Genomic DNA, 19,915 nt, shown 5'->3' with positions numbered 1-19,915 from the left:
ATCAACCTATCACCACCTGGAAGGAAGAATGGGCCTAAAGAATGAGTTGGGAAGAGTCAGTATCTGATCAGAAGTAGAAAAGGAGGGAATGGAAGGAAGGTTGGGAGTAGGGTCTGGGGAAATCGAGGTCAGTGAGAAAGAAGAGCAGTCTTATTTGGTACTAGTTCTAGCTGGGGCCTTCCAGGGGCCCCAAAATAAACTCTAGGGCAGTCTGGGGTGAGAGATAATGAGAGACAGAGAGAGAGACTGAGAGGGAGAGTGCACTTTCTCCATTTGTAAGCTGTGATCTCATAGATGCTGTTTTCCCAGGCTACTCTGGTAGGAATTAAGGATATGTTTGCACTCTTTAGGGAATGTATGTTAAAATGGGTTTTCCTATTATTTTGCAATGCTTTGCTCATTATTTTAAGTCTAGTTAAATGTTGTACTTTTAAAATACATGTTCCTTATTTGTTCTCCTAGTCTTGTACACACTGAGTTTGGACAATTTTAGCTGAGGTGGGAGGGAGACCTGAGCCAGACAAGGCACATTCATCACCCAAGTACCTCACATAGAATCCAAAAATGTGTGTGAAGCTAGGATTGAATGAAATAAGGCTACATCAATAAAGAGCTTTGCAAACCCCAAAGTGCTCTATAAACATCAGTTATTATTATATCAGAAATGATGGGGTTGGACTATGAGATCTCTGAGGACACTTGCAGATTTAAAATTTTATGATATTATAAATAATTATATGCAAGTAATATGTACTTTATCTTTATAAGCAAGATTATAGCTACCTAAAACTCTAGCAGGGGTAGTAAACACTTAGATAGCAAGTATGTAAAAATGTACCCTCACATGACTCTTTGAAGATGTGTTGGTTCTACAGGTCGCATTTCACTGAAAAAGCATAAAATGATAATAATAATAATGAAGTCCACCAGCATTTATATAGTGTTTCAAGATTTGCAAAGTACCACATGTGTTATTTCTTTTGATCCTTACAACAACCCTATGAGGTAGATACTCTTATTATTCCCATTTTACAGATAAGGAGACTGAGGCACAGAGAAATGACGTCACTTGCCCAGGGTCACACAGCCAGCGAGTGTCTGAGGCCATGTATAAATTCAGGTCTTCCCGATTTCAGGTCCAGTGCTTTTACTTGTGTCAAAATCCATAGTGGAAAGTCCTACACTTCATGAAATCTGCCATTGAAAGATGTATTTTACGATAATTATGGTTTATGCCCACAGAGGTGGGGAACCACATGTGGCCTTCTAGATCCTTAAGTGCTGCCTTTTGACTGAATCCCACACTTCAGGATCTAGAAGTCCACATGTGGCCTCAAGACCCCAGGTTCCCCACCCCTGGTCTATGGCTTCTTTGTTAAGCTGTGACTTTGTTTTATTTGGACCTCTCAGCATCGTACTCTTCACATATTCATGCTAAATCAATACCCTTTAATTATGAGGACAGCAGTAGAGGATAATAAGGCAGGGGGGGAAGGAAAGACAAAGAGAGAGAAGAAAAAAAGAAGGAAGGAAAGAGCATGTCATTTCCTCATATTCGCTAACCATTTTCATATTATGTGATTATTGTGATAGTAAAATCACTAAAATGGTCAGAAGTAAGAGTTGGGGATAATCCTTATCTTAGAGTGTGATCTTAGGCCGATTTCTATGGATTTGAGAAGTCTATGGATCTTTGTTTTTAGAACTGATGGCAGATCACCAGGACAATGCCAAGGTCATTCAACCAGTGACCAGGATAATTTCTGATGGTCTAGGAGAGGAAGTGTATATTCACAATATAATCACAGATAAATATCTATCTAGATAGCACCTTAATCAAGCATTTATTACCTTAATACAGACATGGACAAGGTTTAGTGTTTGCCTTTTTTCTTTTAAAATGAGCTTTTGGTTCTAGGCACACAAGGCACACACATACTCAAGATGATGAGAAGTTGTCCTACCATCACCATCGCCATCTCCATCACCATCAGGCCTCTAATTACAGAAGCCCATGTTGGATCATCCTCTTCCGCCCAACACCCCCTACCCCACCTCCTCAAGCCCAGGAGCAAGGGGAGTTGCAGGCCTGGTGTGAACTGACGCTATCTCCAGCAGCTGCTATGTGATACATTCCCCAACCTGGCAAGGACCCTGCTTTGCAACTTTGCCACCTTAATCGAGGTTCCCACTTTCTTGCTTCCAGACCCTCTAGTTCCATAGCATCATACTCCCAACTGGGAGAGGTGACGAGTATCACCTTCTGCTGCTGCTGCTTCCCAGCACTGCTTCATGACCCAACCAACTGCCTTTAACAGACTAGTCCTGGCTTTCTCTTTAGGGAGTAAAAATGTTACCTCAGTGATAGAATCTTTGGCTTGAGGCCTATCCAAAATGTCATGGTTAAACATCCGAACTAAGTTAAATAAAAAATGTTGAAGTAGGCCAAGGAAACACCCTTTATATGCCAAAGGACATCACGGCACTACTTGACAATTACTGAAAATCCAAGGAAAAACTGGAATATGGTGTTTGGAAAAGCAAACGAAATAGGCTTAAACCTCAAAATAGCTCATCCTGTAAAACTAAGCTGATCTTTTTCCCCCAGTCATACATTTTTCTTAATGATATCTGTTAGTCAGTCACATGTTGCAGCCTGTGAGGCCCCCACATGCTTCCCCATTCACAAGATTTATCAAAAGTTAAGTATTCAACTTCTTTTGAGCCAGACTTAAACCAAATCAGCACTTGAGGTAATTTCAGTCCTTATCTCTTTGTCCTAGAAGTAAAAGGGAAGTTATGGAACTGTGTGTCCGGCTGAGAGTTGTATCAATTATCTAGAACATTCGAGGAAGAGGTTTCTGTGTAAATTATCCAGATAACTCAATTCTCCAAATCCACTCTGCTAACATGCTCACATCAAATGAGACTAAAGCATCTTTCTAAAACAATGGCTCTTGTTCTTCCTGGCCTCAGAATGCAGAACTAGGAGAAGTGGGCAGAAGTTGTAGGAAGGTAGGTTTATGCTTGATGTCAGGAAAAACTTCCTCATCATCACATCTCTCAAAAAATGAAATGGGCTTCCCAGAGGGGTAGGTGGTTCCTCCTCACAGGAGGTCTGTCTACAGTCAGGATGACAACTTGTCAGGCGAGCCACAGAAGCAACTTCTGTGAAGGTACAAACCAAACTATAACGCCCTGGGGGTTCCTTCTCACCCTAAAGTTCTATGATTTAATGGTGATATTGGTATTATTCTGGTTTGAACTTCAGACATTGATGACCTGGCTTTTTTTAGCTACGGCAGTAGATGATAGGACTTCATGGTTGACTAATGCAAAAGTCTGTGTTTCAAATAGCTAGAACAAGCCTGAATGATGGCAGTTGTGAGTCAGTAACTCTATGGAATTCCAGTCAAATTACATTTTTTGGGCCAATAAGTACGGAGTACTTAAGTGTGCAGCCTGTCACTGTTACTGTCTGACTGCTTTAGATCCAAAGAAACAGAACAAAAGAAAAAGGACTTTTGTAAAAAGTCAGCATCTGTTTTGATTGTATCAAACATGGTAGGAAAAGCTTCTTCCTTTACTCATATCCTGTTTGTCAGTTTCCTTTCTTAGGTGTCAGGTTTAAATTTGGAACATGTAAAAGGCAGCAAATTCATCTCAGACAAATAAAAAAAAATAGAAGGAATACAAAGTCTCCAATTTGCCATTTGAAGATAAAATTCTAATTTGTAAGGAAGAGAGATTTTTTTTATTCTAAAAGCTAAAGAGACCTTCCTCTCTGTCTCTGTCTCTCTCCATATGCATATATATATATATGTATGTAATGTGTATGTTGTGAAAATATTTGATGCTCTTGAGTTTCACAAATAATATGGAACCTGACTTAAAAAAACTGAATTATTAGATTATGATCTCCTAGAAAATAATTAAAAACTAAGTGGATGCCCATTGATTGGGAAATGACTAAATAAATTATGGTACATAAATATAATGGAATATTATTGTGCTGTAAGAAATGATGATTGACGAATACAGAGAAACACGCAAGGATTCGTATGAACTGAGAGAGAACGAACTAAATTGAATCCAGAAAACAATATACACAGTGACTAGAGCACAGCCACAAACCAATCACAAATGAATGTCGCGAAGCTGCGGAGAACAAGCATGACTCCAAAGGGGAGGTCTGAGAGAGCACTCCCCCAACTCCATTCTTTTAGAGAGGTAGGAGGCCCATGGGTGTGCTATGTCACATACATTTTTCAGGCTTTTTTTTTAATCAGTTTTGCTAATTTTTCTCTTCTTTTAAAAATATTATTTGTTGGGAGGGAGAAAACATTTAAAACTCAAAATCTTATGGAAGTGAATGTTGAAAACTTAAAATTAATTAATAAAAATATTTTTTATTTTATGAGATGGTTCTGTGGAAGAGAGAGGAAAAGGGACATTGGGGAAAATTTTGGTGATTAAAAAACAAAAGATACCAATAAAATGCACTTTTAAAAAAAGTATGAACTGTATTAGTAGACTTTTTTTAAACAACGGGAAGACACAAAAGAAAGCAAAAAGAATCACAGTCAAATCAATTGTTGGCAGACATACTGGAAAGATTTCTTTCATTTTTTTTAAACAGGTCTCTTTCCTCCCTTCTGAAGTAAATGAGTGTGGGTAGATAAGAGAATACCTTAAAGAAAATAAAATGGTCGTTCGCATTGACGTGGCATTTAACAGCTACAGAACGATTTACATGCTTGATCTCTTTGTATCCTGACAGACAACCCCATAATTGATTGTTGATCAATCAATCAATAAGCATTTGTTAAACTCCCTCAAGGAGTTTATAGTCTATCCTGGGGAGACTACATATACACGAAGGGATATATACACTGCTTGCAATATAGGTTCAAGGTCTATGTAAAAGATACACAAATAGTATTACCATTAGGACCACAGAGTTAGGGCTAGAAGGGACCTCAGAGATCATTTAATCCACTCCCTTCACTTTACAGAGGGGAAAACTCAGTCCTAGGGCCACGAAGCTCAGTGTAGTAGACAGAGCAGTAGAATTAAAGTGAAAGGACATAGGTTCAAATCCCAGTTCTGCCACTTGCTACCTATGTGAGCAAATCATTTCATTGATGAGTCTCAGTTTCTTTATCTGTAAAATGAAATTGTTGAACTAGAGAACCTTTAAAGTCCCTTCCAGTTCTTACTCCATGACACTAAATGACTTGCTTAAAGTGGTACACTAAAAATTGTACAGAGCTCTGGACTTGGAGTTAGGAAGATCGGAGTTCAAATCCAGCCTCAGGAACTTCTTAGCTGCATGACCTTGGGCAAATCACTTAACCCCTATTTGCTACTAGAGAAGAAAATGGTAAACCACTGCAGTATCTTTGCCAAGAAAACCCCAACTGGGGTCACAAAGAGTCAGATACAACTGAAACGACTGAACAACAGCAAAAACCGCAAAAAGGCCACCCTGGTAGGATAAGGCAGAGCCAGCATTCTAACTCAGCTCCTCTAACTCCAATTCTAATGTTCTTTCCACTATAACAGTAAACAGAGAAACTGAGGCACATAAAGATGAAATGGCATGCTCCAGCCCTGCCAGAGGATGACCAGGGACTCAGATGTGGGTCCTGTGAGTCAGAGCCCAGTGTGCAGTCCCCTCTACCACACTGCCTCTCATTCTAAGGGGTGTAGGGGGAATTCCTATGGAAACACACATCATTTGTAGATCTGCAGCAAACATACCTTCACAATTAGAAATTAAGGAGGTTACATCATTGTAAAATACAAAATAAGCTTCATCCAGGAAACAGAGAAGTTGGAGGAGAGCAAAGCAGGAGTGACGGTGTAAAGCATTCCAAATCAGACTGGACCCAAAGAGAAGGAACATCAGGAGAAACGAGGAAGACCACCAGCAGGGCAGGGGGAAGTGTCTCTAACAAGCAGCCCAGCAACAACAGCATCACCCCTCCCTCGAGCCCCAAAGAGCTCAGATGTATTCAACTGAATTCCAGGGGATAAGTCTCTAATTCTAAGTGTTATCTTAATGGAGCTTCAGAGATTTCCCCAATCCAATGAGGGGATTCTCTCTGACTTCCTAATTCCATGAAAGATTAATTCATTTGCAAAGCCCTTACACTTGAGTCATTTGTAATAGAATGTATATTCCAATCGACTTCATAAAGAACTCTAGCCTTGCTTGGTAGAGCCATTGTTTCATGAAATCAGACATAAAATGTAAACATGGTTAACATTTTGAAGCTGTCATGTGAAAGTACTCCTTGAACTCATTTGACCAAGTTTTGCTTTTCTTTCATTTCTTAAAATCACACCTGTGCTCAAGCATATACTCTCTTCCTCTCTCTGGTAAGCACAAGGTGTGGAGACTGGTGCCATAGATAATTAATCTCTATTGCTATCTATAGTTTCCTAGTTAACACAGTCTTAGCAGAAGTGTGAAAACACATTCACACCTTGGAAAATGGATGATTAACTAATCAAATGACAATATGAATCTTAGACAGAATTAAAGAAATGCCAGTAAGCCAGAGCTATTTATGATTATAATATTCTATTTAATTTTTAAGGGTGGATTGTTTGCCATAATCTGTTTCTCAAACATCCAGTGCAGATTCTCAAACTTTTTAATTGCATTACTCCTTGTAGGGAATGAAGAAAAATACACGGTTGCCTTAATTAAACATTTGAAAATGTGATCTGAAGGCAGAAAGGAATCTATAAGACCTGAGGCAGGATGGAGCCAGGGAAAGGCTACATGTGGGCAACCAGTGTGCTATTTTCTGCTTTGGTGTGTGCGGTGTCCTCTGAAGACACCCTCCCTCCTCCAACATTGCTGATAAGATAGCCAAAATATAGACCAGAACAGAAAACTCTATTTTGATAATTTCGTGTGTAAATAATCCAAACGAGTGAGGGCATCCAGATTTCATTGTTTGTTTGTTTTTGCCAGCTGTCTATATTTAATTTGTGATTTGCCTCATATAAACTGGTGTTTAGAAGGATGAGTGCCATTGTTGGAGAAACATTTACCCAAAGTATGAAGCCATGTAAGTCAGACTTGGAAGGGATCTTAGGGATCATCCAGTATCAATTCACCATTTTATAGATGAGGAAACTGAGGACCAGAGAGGAGAAGTGATGGGCCCTAGGTCACAGAGCTGGAAGATATCAGAGTTGGAATTCAAACTCAGCTCTTCTGACTCGGAATCCAAGAGTCTGGATGGAACAGACACCTAATATTATCCTTTTGGATAATTTGGAAAATAATATCCTTTTGAGTAGGCACCCTGATAACTGGAATGATTATTCCAAAGATGCTGCTATTGAGTAGACCATTTTGTCAATTCTACCTTTCCATCTCTCTTATCCATGCTCCTCTCTTTCCACCAGCCTAGCTTAGGCCTTCCTCTCTCACTTGGGACATCTGCAGTAGCCTTCTAACTAGTCTCCCTGCTTCCAACTTCTCCCTTCTTCAAGGGGGGCTCCCCAGAGTTCTCAGTGCTTCCTAAAACATAGATCTGAGAATGTCCCTCCTCTGTCCAAAAAGCTTCAGGGACTCCTGAAGGCCCCGGGACAAAATCCAAGATCTACAGTCTAACACTGAAAGCCTCCCACAATTTGGCCCAGTCTGACGCTCCAGACTTATTTCACATCACTCTCCCTCACACCCTCTCTGTTCCAATCTTCCTTGTTGATCCTCAGAACTCAATATAGCCTTCCTTTGCAGAGATGCAGCCCATTCCCAGGCCCATTCCCTCCTTGGCCCTGATGCTTCCATTCAAGTCCAGCTCTGACACCTGCTCCTAGGAGCAGTCTTTTCTGATCACTAGTGGTGTGAGTGTGGATTCTCTCCTCCTCCGATTCTCTCCTCCTCCGATTATCCTGTGCTTATGTATCTGTACACACTTGCTGCATTCCTTTATGGGGTGTGAGATTCTTGAACACATGGAAGCCTTCCAGCACAAGGCAAACCAGAGGAGCCTGGAGATGCCACCTGCATGCCCAGGGAACCAGGGGAGAGACTCAGACAGAAAAGTTCAGCTGAGGAGCACCAGACAAGAAAGTCTACAAGTGCATGGGTCAAGAAAGAGCCAAAGAAATTAGAGCCTACAGTCATATATCCCTGGGAAAGCATGTACCAGGGGGCAATCCAGGAACACTTGGGAGTCTGTAGCTGGGTTGCTTTGGCCCCAGACTGGAGTTATCAAGGGTGAGGGTAAAAAGAGAATGAACTGTTATTAAGTACTTACTATCTGTCAGGCATTATGCTAAGTGCTTTACAAATATTAACTCATATTATCCTCATAACAACCTGAAGAGATAGGGGCTATTATTATCAACTAATACAAACAGAAGTTAAGTGATAATTTGTATCACAAATCAGGGTCACACAGCTAATAAATGCCTGATCTCCTCGACTCCAGGCCTAGTGTTCACCACCAGCTGCCTCAATGAGGTCTCATGAGCCTACAAAAATGATACTGGAAGGGCAGAGAGTAGACCATGCTGTATATCAGACCGAGCCATAAGGTTCTGAGGTTGGCATTTTGAAGGCCTAAGCCACTCCTGAATTCCCCGGAAAACACAGTATTCATTAGTAGAAGAAATGATGTAAGGACCACAGATAATACAGATCAGAACCAAACAATTCCAAACACTACTCCTTCCATAATTGCACAGAGCCTAGCTGTGACATAAAATCCCAAGACAGAAGTAAGTCTTGAAAAAATAATCAGTAAACAAAGTCAACAATGATAAATAAGTATTATGGATGCCTAAGAACAAAATCTGAAAAAGAAAATGTCTCTACAGCTAGAAGCAAAGCTTCAAACAAAACATAGTTTGGCCTCAAGCCTACCACAATTTCTAGAAGAAATGAGTTTAAATATGCATACATTAAACATGATATCATGAAGGAAATGTGAATTCTAGTAGAAAGAATTAGATGGAGAATAAATAATTTAGTATAGGAATGTCAAAGCCTTACACAAGCGAAAGATAGCCTAAAAATTAGAATGGACTAAATGGAAATTAATGACCCCAAAAGACTACATGAAACAGAACAAAATCAAAAGATTAAAGAAATAGAAGGCAATTTAAGGCATTTGCTATAAAACAAACAATTGACCCAGGAAACAAGTCAGAAAGAGAGAGATAATCTAAGAATCACTGACTTAACCAGAAAACCACAATATTAAAAAAGTCTGCATACAATGTTTCAAGAGATCATGAATAAAAACTGCCTGTACCTATTAGAGCCAGAGGGAAATATGAAAAATAGAAAGAATCAGAGAGTCGTTCCTGAAAGAAACCCCAAAATAAAAACTCCTGGGGACACAAAAACAAAAATCCAAGTCAAAGAAAAACGTAATTCAAATAGACAGAAAGAAAAAGTTCAAGTACCAAGGATCAGGATCACACAAGCCTTGGCAGCTACTTCATAATGAATAAAAGAGCTTGTAACACAGTATTTCAAATGGCAAAAGTAAAACTTAAAAGGTAAAACTGAGTATAATATACTACAGGTTAAAAAATGGACCTTTTTTAAAAAAAAAGATAGGAATTCCAAGTATTCCCTGATGTAAAGATCAGAACTGAGTAGAAACTTTGAAATATACATGTGGGAGTTAATAGAAATACAAATATATTTGAACAGGTGGAAATATCTGAAAGGTAATGAATATTTTATATTCTTATAAAGGGAGATGATGTCCTTTTACAACCTTGATGTATTCAAAGATCTTAGAGGGAGTTACATAAATCAGAGGGCCTGAGACTTTTTCAATATGGCTAGAGAGGCTTAAGAGAAGAAAAAAATAGCAGGGTAAAAGGAATACACTAGTACAGAAAAGGGGTGCAATTATCTTACATAATAAGGGTGCATCAGAAGAAAACTATATAAACCATGAAGAAGTGAGAAGTAGGCATCACATGAATGTCATGTTAATATGAACCCAACAAAGGAGGGTTGGACCCAAGTACATACACAAAGAGTTTGTTGTAGAAATACATTATACTCAGGCAATTGGGCAGGAAAAGGATAAGGAAAGGGGGAATTAAGAGGGAAGGTTGCATCAGAGAGGAATTACTGAAAGGCAAAATTAAAACCAGTTTTGAAAGGTGAAGTATGAAGGAGTCCTTAAAAGGAAAGAAAAAAAGAGTATATCCCTAATGAATATCAATGCAAAAATTTTAAATAAAAAATAACCAAAGAAATTTGACTAGGTATTAGTATTATGACTAGATTGGATTTATGCCAGGAATGAAGGGCTGGCTTAATATTAAGAAAAATATAGAAAAAGAGACCATATTAATGATGAAAACATAACAGTCACATGATTATATCAATAGATTCAGAAAAAAGATTTTGATAAAGCACAATACTATGTCTATTAAAACATTAAAAGCAAGGGAATAAATGGAACTTTCTTTAATATGATAAATAGTATCAATCTAAAACAAAGAACCATCATTTTATGTAATGAAGAAATGCTGGAGGCTTTTCAAATAAACTATGGGTAAAGAATGTCTGTTATCCACACCACTATTTGATGTAATTCTAGAAATGACACTTATAGCAATAAGATAAAAAAAAAAGAAATTGAGTAAATAAGAGGAAACAAAATTACTGCATTTTGCAGATGAAGGACAGTTAGGTGGTACAGTGAATAGAGTAATGGGCCTAGAGTCAAGGCAACCTAATTTTAAATCCAGCCTCGGATACTTACTAGCTGTGTGACCCTGGGCAAGTCACTTAACCTTCTTTGTCTCAGTTTCCTCATCTGTAAAATGAGCTGGAGAAAGAAATGACAAACCACTCCAGTATCTTTGTCAAGAAAACCCCAAATGGTGTCCTGAAGAATCAGACACAGCTGAAACAACTGAACAACAACGATGGTCTATTTGTGCGCTGTTAGTAGAACTGTGAATTGATCCAGCTATTCTGGAAAGCAATTTGGAGTTATACTCCAAAGAATAACTAATTGTATATACTCTTTGATTTACTAATGCCATCAGGACTACATTCCAAAGAAATAAATTAGAAAGGGACCCATAGAGAGGCTCTTTTCATTGTAGTAAAGAATTGAAAAGAAAAAGGTGCCCATCAATTATAAAATGGCTAAAAATGTGTTGTATAGTAATGGAACAGAATATTATTATACTATAGGAAATGACAAAGCACTGATCAGATCATATTTGAAGTGTTTCGGTCCTGGAAGGACATTGAGGAAGGACACTGATAAGATGAAAAGTATCCAAAGAAGCATAACCTGGATGATGAATGGCCTTGGGATCATGTCATATAGTAATTTGTGGAAAAGGAACAGGGTAAAGAACTATTAATTTGGAGTCAGTAGGCCTGAGTTTAAATCTGGGGTCTGTAAATTACTTACCTATATGAGCCTAGGAAAATCTCAATCTTATTGGGCCTCAGTTTCCTCATCTGTAAAAATGAAAGAGTGGAGTAGATTACTTCTAGGGTCCCTTCTGCCTATAAATCTATGACCTGGGATTATTTAATTGAAAGGCCAGAAGAGATAGATAGATGATAGAGCATTTATTGAGCATTTACTGTGTGCCAGACACTCTAAATATGGGGAAAACAAATAAAAGCAAAAAGAAAAGAAAGACAATCCCTATCCTCAAGGAGTGTATCTTCTACTTGGGGAAGGCAAAACGTGAGAAAGTGATGAAAAGTAGGGTGAGGTAGGGGTAGGGGCAGGGGAACTATACTCACACAGAAGAAAAGTATGCAAATCTGGAAAGTAGAGCCAGTAGAGAAATGAGCACAATTTTGTCTAAAGTTGGTTCAATTTGGGAATTTACCAATTAAAGGAGGGGCTGCAGGACTACCAGCATCTCCAGGGTGAGAAGGCAGCCAGAGCAGTGATAGAAAAGTCCAAAGAGTCAGAAGCAGAGGAAGAGAGAAGCAAGCATGAGTGGCTTGGGAGACAGTATTGGGGTGGGAATGGGGCAAGAACCACTGCTGTTTTCAACCATTTTAAGGGTTACCATGTCAAGGAAATATTAGACTTATTCTGTTTAGCTTCAGAAGACTGAACTATACGCCACCAGAGGAAGTTACAGAGAGAGAGAGAGAGAGAGAGTTGTTTCTGGAGATAAATACCTGAGGAAATAGTGGGGTTCTTTTCACTGGAAGTCAAGTAAAAACCAGATGTGACCCCTTATTGTATATATTGTGGAAAGGACGCTTGTTCAGGCATGGATTTGTTTTAATACAATACATGGTCCTTCCAGCTCTGAGATTCTGGGAAAACTCTAAACCTACTGTTCTTTCATTGGATGTAAAGTTAAAGCAGCATATAAATGATTAGATTAACAAGTAATTACTTGGCTTTTTTTTTAAATAAGTAGTACTTGGAGAATGGAAGATGAGTACCATTTGGATAGGAGAGGGGCTATACATAATTAAAGCAATGAGGGGTTGACTGGTGAGATGGAAAGAGCGCCAGCCTTGGAGCACTTCAGGAAGGAGACCTTAGCCATGTGACGTCAGGCAATGAGGATCACTTTTCAGCACCCCAGGCACATCTCTAAGAATATAAATTGCAAAAGAAGTACTGGCCTGCATTGGTAGGTCTTCTTATCAATAAAGTCACAGGAATTTCCTGAAAGAAGAAAAAGATATCAATACTATATCATAATAGAAATTATGGAGCTGCATGAATATGTAAGGCAGAATGAGCAACTCGGATTCAGGAGAGTCAGGCTGAGGCAGCTAAGTGACAGGAGGATCTTGGTTTGAATTCTGCCTGTGAAACCCACTAGCTGTATGACTGTGGGGAAATTATTTAACTGCTATACCTCAGTTTCCTTGAATTAGAGAGTTGAACTCCATAGTTTCTGAGATCCCTTCCAGCTTTAAATCTATCTCATGATCCTGCCTCTGATATAACAGCTGGGCGACCATGGGAATCACTTAACTTCTCTGAGACTCAGCTGCTCCATCTGTAAAATGGGAATAATAACTATCACAACTCTTGTGAGGCTCAAAGGGGATCACACATGCAAATAATTTTACAAATTTTATAGGATTACTCATCTTTCATTTTCCAAGTAAACGTCAGCTATGATTATTGTGGTTCACGGTATCTCATTGGTGGATTGGGTGGTTTTTTTGTACCTACCTGAAAGGATTGTTCTGAAGCTCAAATAAAGTAGTGAAAATAGAACACTTAAATCTATGAGAGCTACATGTACATGCTAGTTGTTATAATTATTGCTTAAAACCATGCCCAAGAGCTCAGAGCAAACAAAACCTCCTGAACTAAAGCAAGCTCAGCTAATGCTTTCTGGCTCCTCAAGGACGACCCCCACCAGTGCTTGGAATTTCTTCTTTTATGACCTCAGCCTGATACAGATTAGCCTTTTCTATAACACTATTCACACCTTGGTGTCAAGATGGGATTGTGCTGATTATATTATCATTACTCTGAGTAGTGACTGCAGTTTTATATAGACACAGCCTGAATCACAAATTTCTTAAATTAAGTTTGTGCATCCTTAACATGTACCTAAACCAGACGGATGGGATTATTTTATTTTACCCAAAGAAGCCCTGGACTGACAAGGATAATGCCAACTGCCCTTTATAGATAGTGATTTAAATTCCACAAAAATATATTCTCTCAATGGATCACCATTGCGACTACCTGTCTCATTAATTACGTTGTATAAACGATGAAGCTGAGACCCAGAGGGGTGAACTGACTTGCTCCACAGAAGTAAGTATACAGTAAGGTTGTAAACACGATTTTTCATTTACCAGTTCTCGAAAAATGGTCATGTCATTGATCAGATTTCTAAAATCATATGATATTGCTTTTCTTTACATCAGTTTGTCCATATGTGAATTGTTTTCCTGGTTCTGTTTACTTTAGTCTGTGTTTATTCATATGAATCTTCTTAAGTTTCTCTGAACTCTTTATAAGATCAAAGATTTAGAGACGAACTCCGTCATATTTTGTAATTTCGTACTGTATAAATACTCCATGATATTCACATAACACTATTTGTTTAGTGGTTTTCCCAGTGAATGTGGAGCTCAGTCAGACAGTATATATTCAGCTATCATTTCTATGCACTCTGCTTCCAAATTTCTTACCAATTCCAACCTTTCCTAAACCCATATACCACCACCACCACCACCACCTCCTCAACAACCAGAGCTTCTGAAGACTTAGCAGAGAAAGTTCTTTCACTAACGTCCTTGGCAACTTTAAGTGGTTCAATAACAGCAAAGGACATAGATCCTTATCAATGGAAATGACACTAAAGAAGATCTGTTATCACCTGCCTCTCCTGGAACTACTGAGCCCTTCCATCTACTCTACAGCTTCACCCTCTTACATGTCTGATAGCCTCCCCCCAGTAGACAGTTAGCTCCTTGGGAGCAGAGATTGCCTTGCTTTTCTATTCCTATCTTCACTGTTTTGTACAAAGTAAGTGCTTAAAAATGCCTTTTTTAAAAATCCCACACTTTCCATTTCAATTCATTTCAATGCAATTCATTGTTTAATTGAATTGAATTAAATGTATAGATGCTTATTTTCCTTCAGGGTCTGTGCTACTACAAAAAGCATCATAACCCCTTTTAAAATTCATCAGAGTGTACATAGTGGGTCATGAAAGAAGAAATAGAAAAACTGAGTTAGAGTCACATAGCGCTAAATGGGACATCTTAGTATTGAGGCTCTCTGAACTCAGAGGAAAACGTGGCCGTGGTGGCCACCCAGAAAACACCACATAGCATAAACAAAACAAGAAAGAGAAAGCCTTCCCAGAGGTGAGAGGTGATTTTTTCACACCTTTCTTCACATCTGATAAGTGAGAGTTCACAGTGCTAAATTTCCATTGTTCATTTAAAGAGTGTTTCACATACAGTTCACCCCGATTTAAACATTTTGCTGCAGATTGGAGGGTTTATATTTCAGTCCCACAGTTAGAAGCAGCCCTTATGTGCCAGATCAAGAAAATTGGATATGGCTTCATGGCCCAAGAGAATAATGTTGCCTGAATGGGGATATGGATTGTAAAAAGATAAAAGAAAACTAAATGTTTTAGCCTGGCAAGAGAAAGATTTCAGAATCAAAGATGGCCAGATATCTACCTCACAGAAACATGGCAAGGAAAAATCTCTATATTTAATAAGGAGGTGTTGATATTTTCAATTAAATTGATCATTTGTCCTCACACATACACTCATTCTTCTTATACAAATTATTTAATTAATACTCAGATACATGTGAATTGTGACAGATCTTCTCTCATGCAAAGTTTCTCAAAAAATTCATGTCCATAATGCAAATATACATAACACGAAATAAGATGATTTCCAGCCTTATCTCATATTATCCCCCTCTGAAATACTATAATATAATCAGTCCTAGTCAAACTGGCCTCTTGGCTGTTACTAGTATGCCATGCCCTGAATTGTCTTTGCCCAGCCAGTTCCTCACATCTAGAACATACTTCCTCATCACTTCTGCCTCTTGGGGATTCCTAGCTAGCTAGAGGGAAAGACAAAACATTTATTAAGCCTTTACCATGTGCCCTTTGTGCTAATGCCTTCCCTCTGAGATGATCTCCAATGTAACCGGGATAGATCTTGTTTTGCATAGTTGTGTGGATGTTGTTTCCTCAAGTCAGCCAGTTCCCCTTCTTTGTACCCTCAGTACTGAACAAGGTGCCTGCTACATGGCAGGTCCTTCCTAAGTTTACTGACAACTTGAATGGCAAGAGGTCAGTGTGGTCAGAGCATAGAGTGCTTGAGGGAGTACAATAAGAAAGTCTGGAAAAAGGTTGGAAGGAACAAGATAATAAAGGCCTTAAATGCCAGACTGACATATTTGTATTTTATCCTAAAAGGCAATAGAGATCTCTTGAAGATCTTGAGCAGGAAACTGAAATGAGCAGCAGACCTGAGCTTTGGGAAAGTTGATTTGGTAGCTGTTTGAAAAATGAATTGGCAAGAAAGGAAAATCTGACTGCAAAAAGCTCACTAGGAGTCTGTTCTAACAGTGCAGGCAAAAATCGACTCCAGCCTGAGCTAAGGTAGTAGCCATGAGCATGGAGAGGAAGGAATGCGGACAGGGCTCTGTTAGCAGATGACTGGATATAGGAACTGAGGTAGAATGAAGAATGGAAAATGCTTATGTGACTGAAAACACGGCTGTGCCCTTGGCAGAACTACAGAAGGTAGAAGGGTGGATTGGGGGGGAGGGGTAGTTGGTAGTATAATGAATTCTGTGTGCGGGATGTCCACTTGGAGACATTCAAGAAGCTGTTGGTGCGCTGAAACGGAGCTCAGGAGAGAGAAGAATTTATAGAAGTTTGAGAGTCATCTGTACAGGGACAGCAATTGAATGAGTACAAGCTAATGAGGTCACAGAGAGAGTATGGGGAGGAAATAGCCCAGCACCAAGCCCTAAGGTATTCTACCACATACATGGCAGGATGGAATGAAAAAGTTTTCAATTCAATTCAAAAACATTTATTAAGCACCCACTATGTTCCAGGCACTGTGCTACACAAAGGAAATACAAAAAGAGGCAAAAGACATTCCCTGTCCTAAAGGAGCTTACAATCTGATGGGAGAGACAACATGCAAACAAATATATACGAAGCAAGCTATATATAGGATAAATAGAAAATCATTAAGAGAGGGAAGGCACTATAATGAAGAGGCATTAGGGAAGGCTTCCTGTAGAAGGTGGGATTTTTAGCTGGGACTTAAAGGAAGTTAGGGATATTAGTACTTGGGAGTGAAGGATGAGCATTCCAGGCTTAGGGGACAACCAGAGAAAATCCCAGAGCCAAAAGACGGAGGGTTTTGTTCATGGAACAGCTAGGAGGCCAGTGTCACTGAATTGAAGAGTACATGTTAGGGAGTAAGGTGTAAAAAGATTGCAAAGGTAGGAGAGGGCTAGGTTATAAAGGGCTTAGAATGCCAAACAGAGCATTTTGTATTTGCTTCTGGAGTTAATAGGAGGCCGCTGGAGTTTAGTGAGGAGGTGGATGACATGATCAGACTTGTGTTTTAGGAGAATCACTACGGCTGCTGAACAGAGGACAGATTAGAGTTGGGAGAGACTTGAGGCAGGCAGACCCAACAGCAGCTATTGCTATTGCAACAGCTCAGGCATGAGGTGATGAGGGCTTGAACCAGGGTGGAGGCAGCACTGGAGGAAAGAAGCGAATGTATTTGAGAGATATTACAAAGGCGAAATCCACAGGCCTTGGATATGGAGTGCAAGAGATAGTAAGGAATCTAGGATGGCTCCTAGATTGTGAGCCTGAGGCTCTGGGAGGGTGATGTTGCCCTTTACAGTAATGGGGTAGAGTTCAGGGGGAAAGGTAATGGGTTCTGTTTTTGACATAAGGAGCTTAAGATGTCTATTAGACATCCAATTCTAGTTGTCTGAAAGGCAGTTGGAGGTGGGAGACTGGAGGTCAGCAGAGAAGCTGGGGCAGGAAAGGTAGATTTGAGAACCATCAGCATAAACATGGGGAACTGACGAGATCAAGTGAAGTAGTATAAAGGGAGAAGAGAAAAAGGCCCAGGACAGAACCCTGAGGGACACCTACAGTTAGGGGGCATGATCTAGAGGACGATCCAGCAAAGGAGAAAGAGAAGTGGTTAGAAGGGTAGAGGAAGTAGCAAGATAATGAAGGCCTTAAATGCTAGACTGATATATATATATATATATATATATATATATATAATATACACACACAATATACATATATATGTGCTCACACACATAAAATCAGTTAATGCTTCTTGCAACAGTCGGACTTTAGCTAAGACTTGAGGGAAGCCAGAGAAGCCAGAAGGTGAAGATGGCAAGGGAGAATTCTAGGTGTTGGGGATAGCTTGTAGAAATGCCTGGAATCAGGGGGTGGAGAAAAAGTAAGGAGGCCTGTGACCTTGGATCTGAGCATGTGGAGTGAGGTAAGATGTAAGAAGACTGGGAAACCAGAAAAAGGCCGGGCTACAAAGTGCTTTAAAAGCCACACGATTTTATATTCGATAGTGCAGGTAATAGGGAGCCACTGGAGAACACTGAGTGGGGAGGGAGGTGACATGGTCAGACATGTACATTAGGAATATCAATTTGACAGCTGAGTAGAGGATAGAGGCAGGGAGAATAATCAGAAAGCTATTGTGAGAGCCCAGGCATAAGGTTAGAGTCTGGCTCAGGATGGTAGCAATGTCAGTAAAGAGAAGGGGACATATGTGAGAGATGTTACACATGTGGATGCAATAGAACTTGGCTACTGATTAGCTATTCATGAGAAAGAGGAGTTGAGGATAACATCTGGCTTTTGAGGGTAGATGACTGAAGGATGGTGATACCCTTCAGAATAAGGGCAAAGTTTGGAAGAGGGGCGCTTTTGAACAAAAGATGAGTCCAGTTTTGGACATGTTGCCATTAGGATGTCTATAGGACATCCTGTTTAAGATGTCCATGAATCAGTTGGAGATGTGAGATTAGAGGCAAGGAAAGAGGTTAGGGCTGGCCAAATAGATCTGAGAATCATCTGAACTGATGAGATCAAGCAAAATAGTATAGAAAGATAAGAGAAGAGGGTCCAAGACAGAACCTTGGGGGACACTGATGGTTAGTGGATGTGACCTGGATGACGTAGCGGCTTCTGTGACTTCACCCCTATGTCCCCTATGCATGGAATTACTGTCCTTCCTTATCTGTTCCTTTGTATACTGAGCTCAGTTCAAGAGCTCTGTCCTCCAAGCTGCTCCCCTCACTTGGTATTGTTCTTCATTGAAATTACTTTGTATACATTTTGTGTTCATTTACTGGTGTGTAATCTTGTTTCCTTCCAGTGTATTTTTCTTTGTTCAAAGAAGTGCTCATTTGGCATAGGGGGAGGGAGGGGATAACTTGAAAGGATGGGGATGTAAAACCAAAAAGTACCAAAGGTATTTTTAAGCAAGTAAGTCAATAAGTGAAACTACAGTGATGCAGTGCCAGTCAATGACCTAGTACCAATGTCCTCTGCTTTGGGCAGTGAGAAGCTGGCAATCCTGCAGCTAGTTCCCAGGCTCCCTTGTGCAAACTGGGGAAATCCTGCATCCTTTCTTCATTGCCTTGAGGAGTTTGATGGGTTGCTCATAGTTCTTGACCTGAAGCTCTCTATGGACTCTTTGTGCCACAGACACATCTTGGCTCAGCTCACCAAATGCTCATGTAGTCAGTCCTTAGCTCCAGTTTTGGTCTGTGACTTGGAACTCTAATGTTTCCCTATTTCTAAACTTCCCACTTCCCCAACTTTCTCCTTTGACAACATCCTTCGGATCCTAGAATTCAAAATCTTAGTAACCTATCATTAAATTTGTCTCTTGGAAGACTGAGGTCTCATGGGAAAAGTACTGGACCAATTTTTGCTTGCTGCACTGGAAATATACTGAAACACTCAGGCTTTCCACAGTGGCAATATTCTCTGTCTTTTTATGGGAGTGGGTACCTTTCATCCAGTGGCAATGATCAATTCAATTCAAGTATTTATTAAGCACTTTTTCTGTAACACACCATGATCACTGTTGAGGATATAAAGAAAAATAGGCTACAGCCCCTGCTCTCCAAAAGCATACATTCTACTTGGGGGTCGACGGGCTGTATATGCAAATGTACACATGACAAGGTAGACAGGAGGGCTCTGGGCAGATTTGAGAAGGCAAAGAAAGGTCAGCTTGCTGGGGGTGCGGTGAGAGGAAGGAGTGGATTCCAGAAAGACTTCCAAGAGGAAACAGGATTCTGGCAAGTGGAAAGGCGGGAGTGACTTCAGGATGGGGGTGCTTCAGTTTGTCGCTGCAGAGGCTGGAGAGGTCCAG

The sequence above is a fragment of the Phascolarctos cinereus genome, unplaced genomic scaffold (genome assembly GCF_003287225.1).
Source record: "Phascolarctos cinereus isolate Bilbo 61053 unplaced genomic scaffold, phaCin_HiC Scaffold_1;HRSCAF=81, whole genome shotgun sequence".
In the NCBI taxonomy this organism is placed as follows: domain Eukaryota; kingdom Metazoa; phylum Chordata; class Mammalia; order Diprotodontia; family Phascolarctidae; genus Phascolarctos; species Phascolarctos cinereus.
This window is presented reverse-complemented; position numbering follows the sequence as displayed.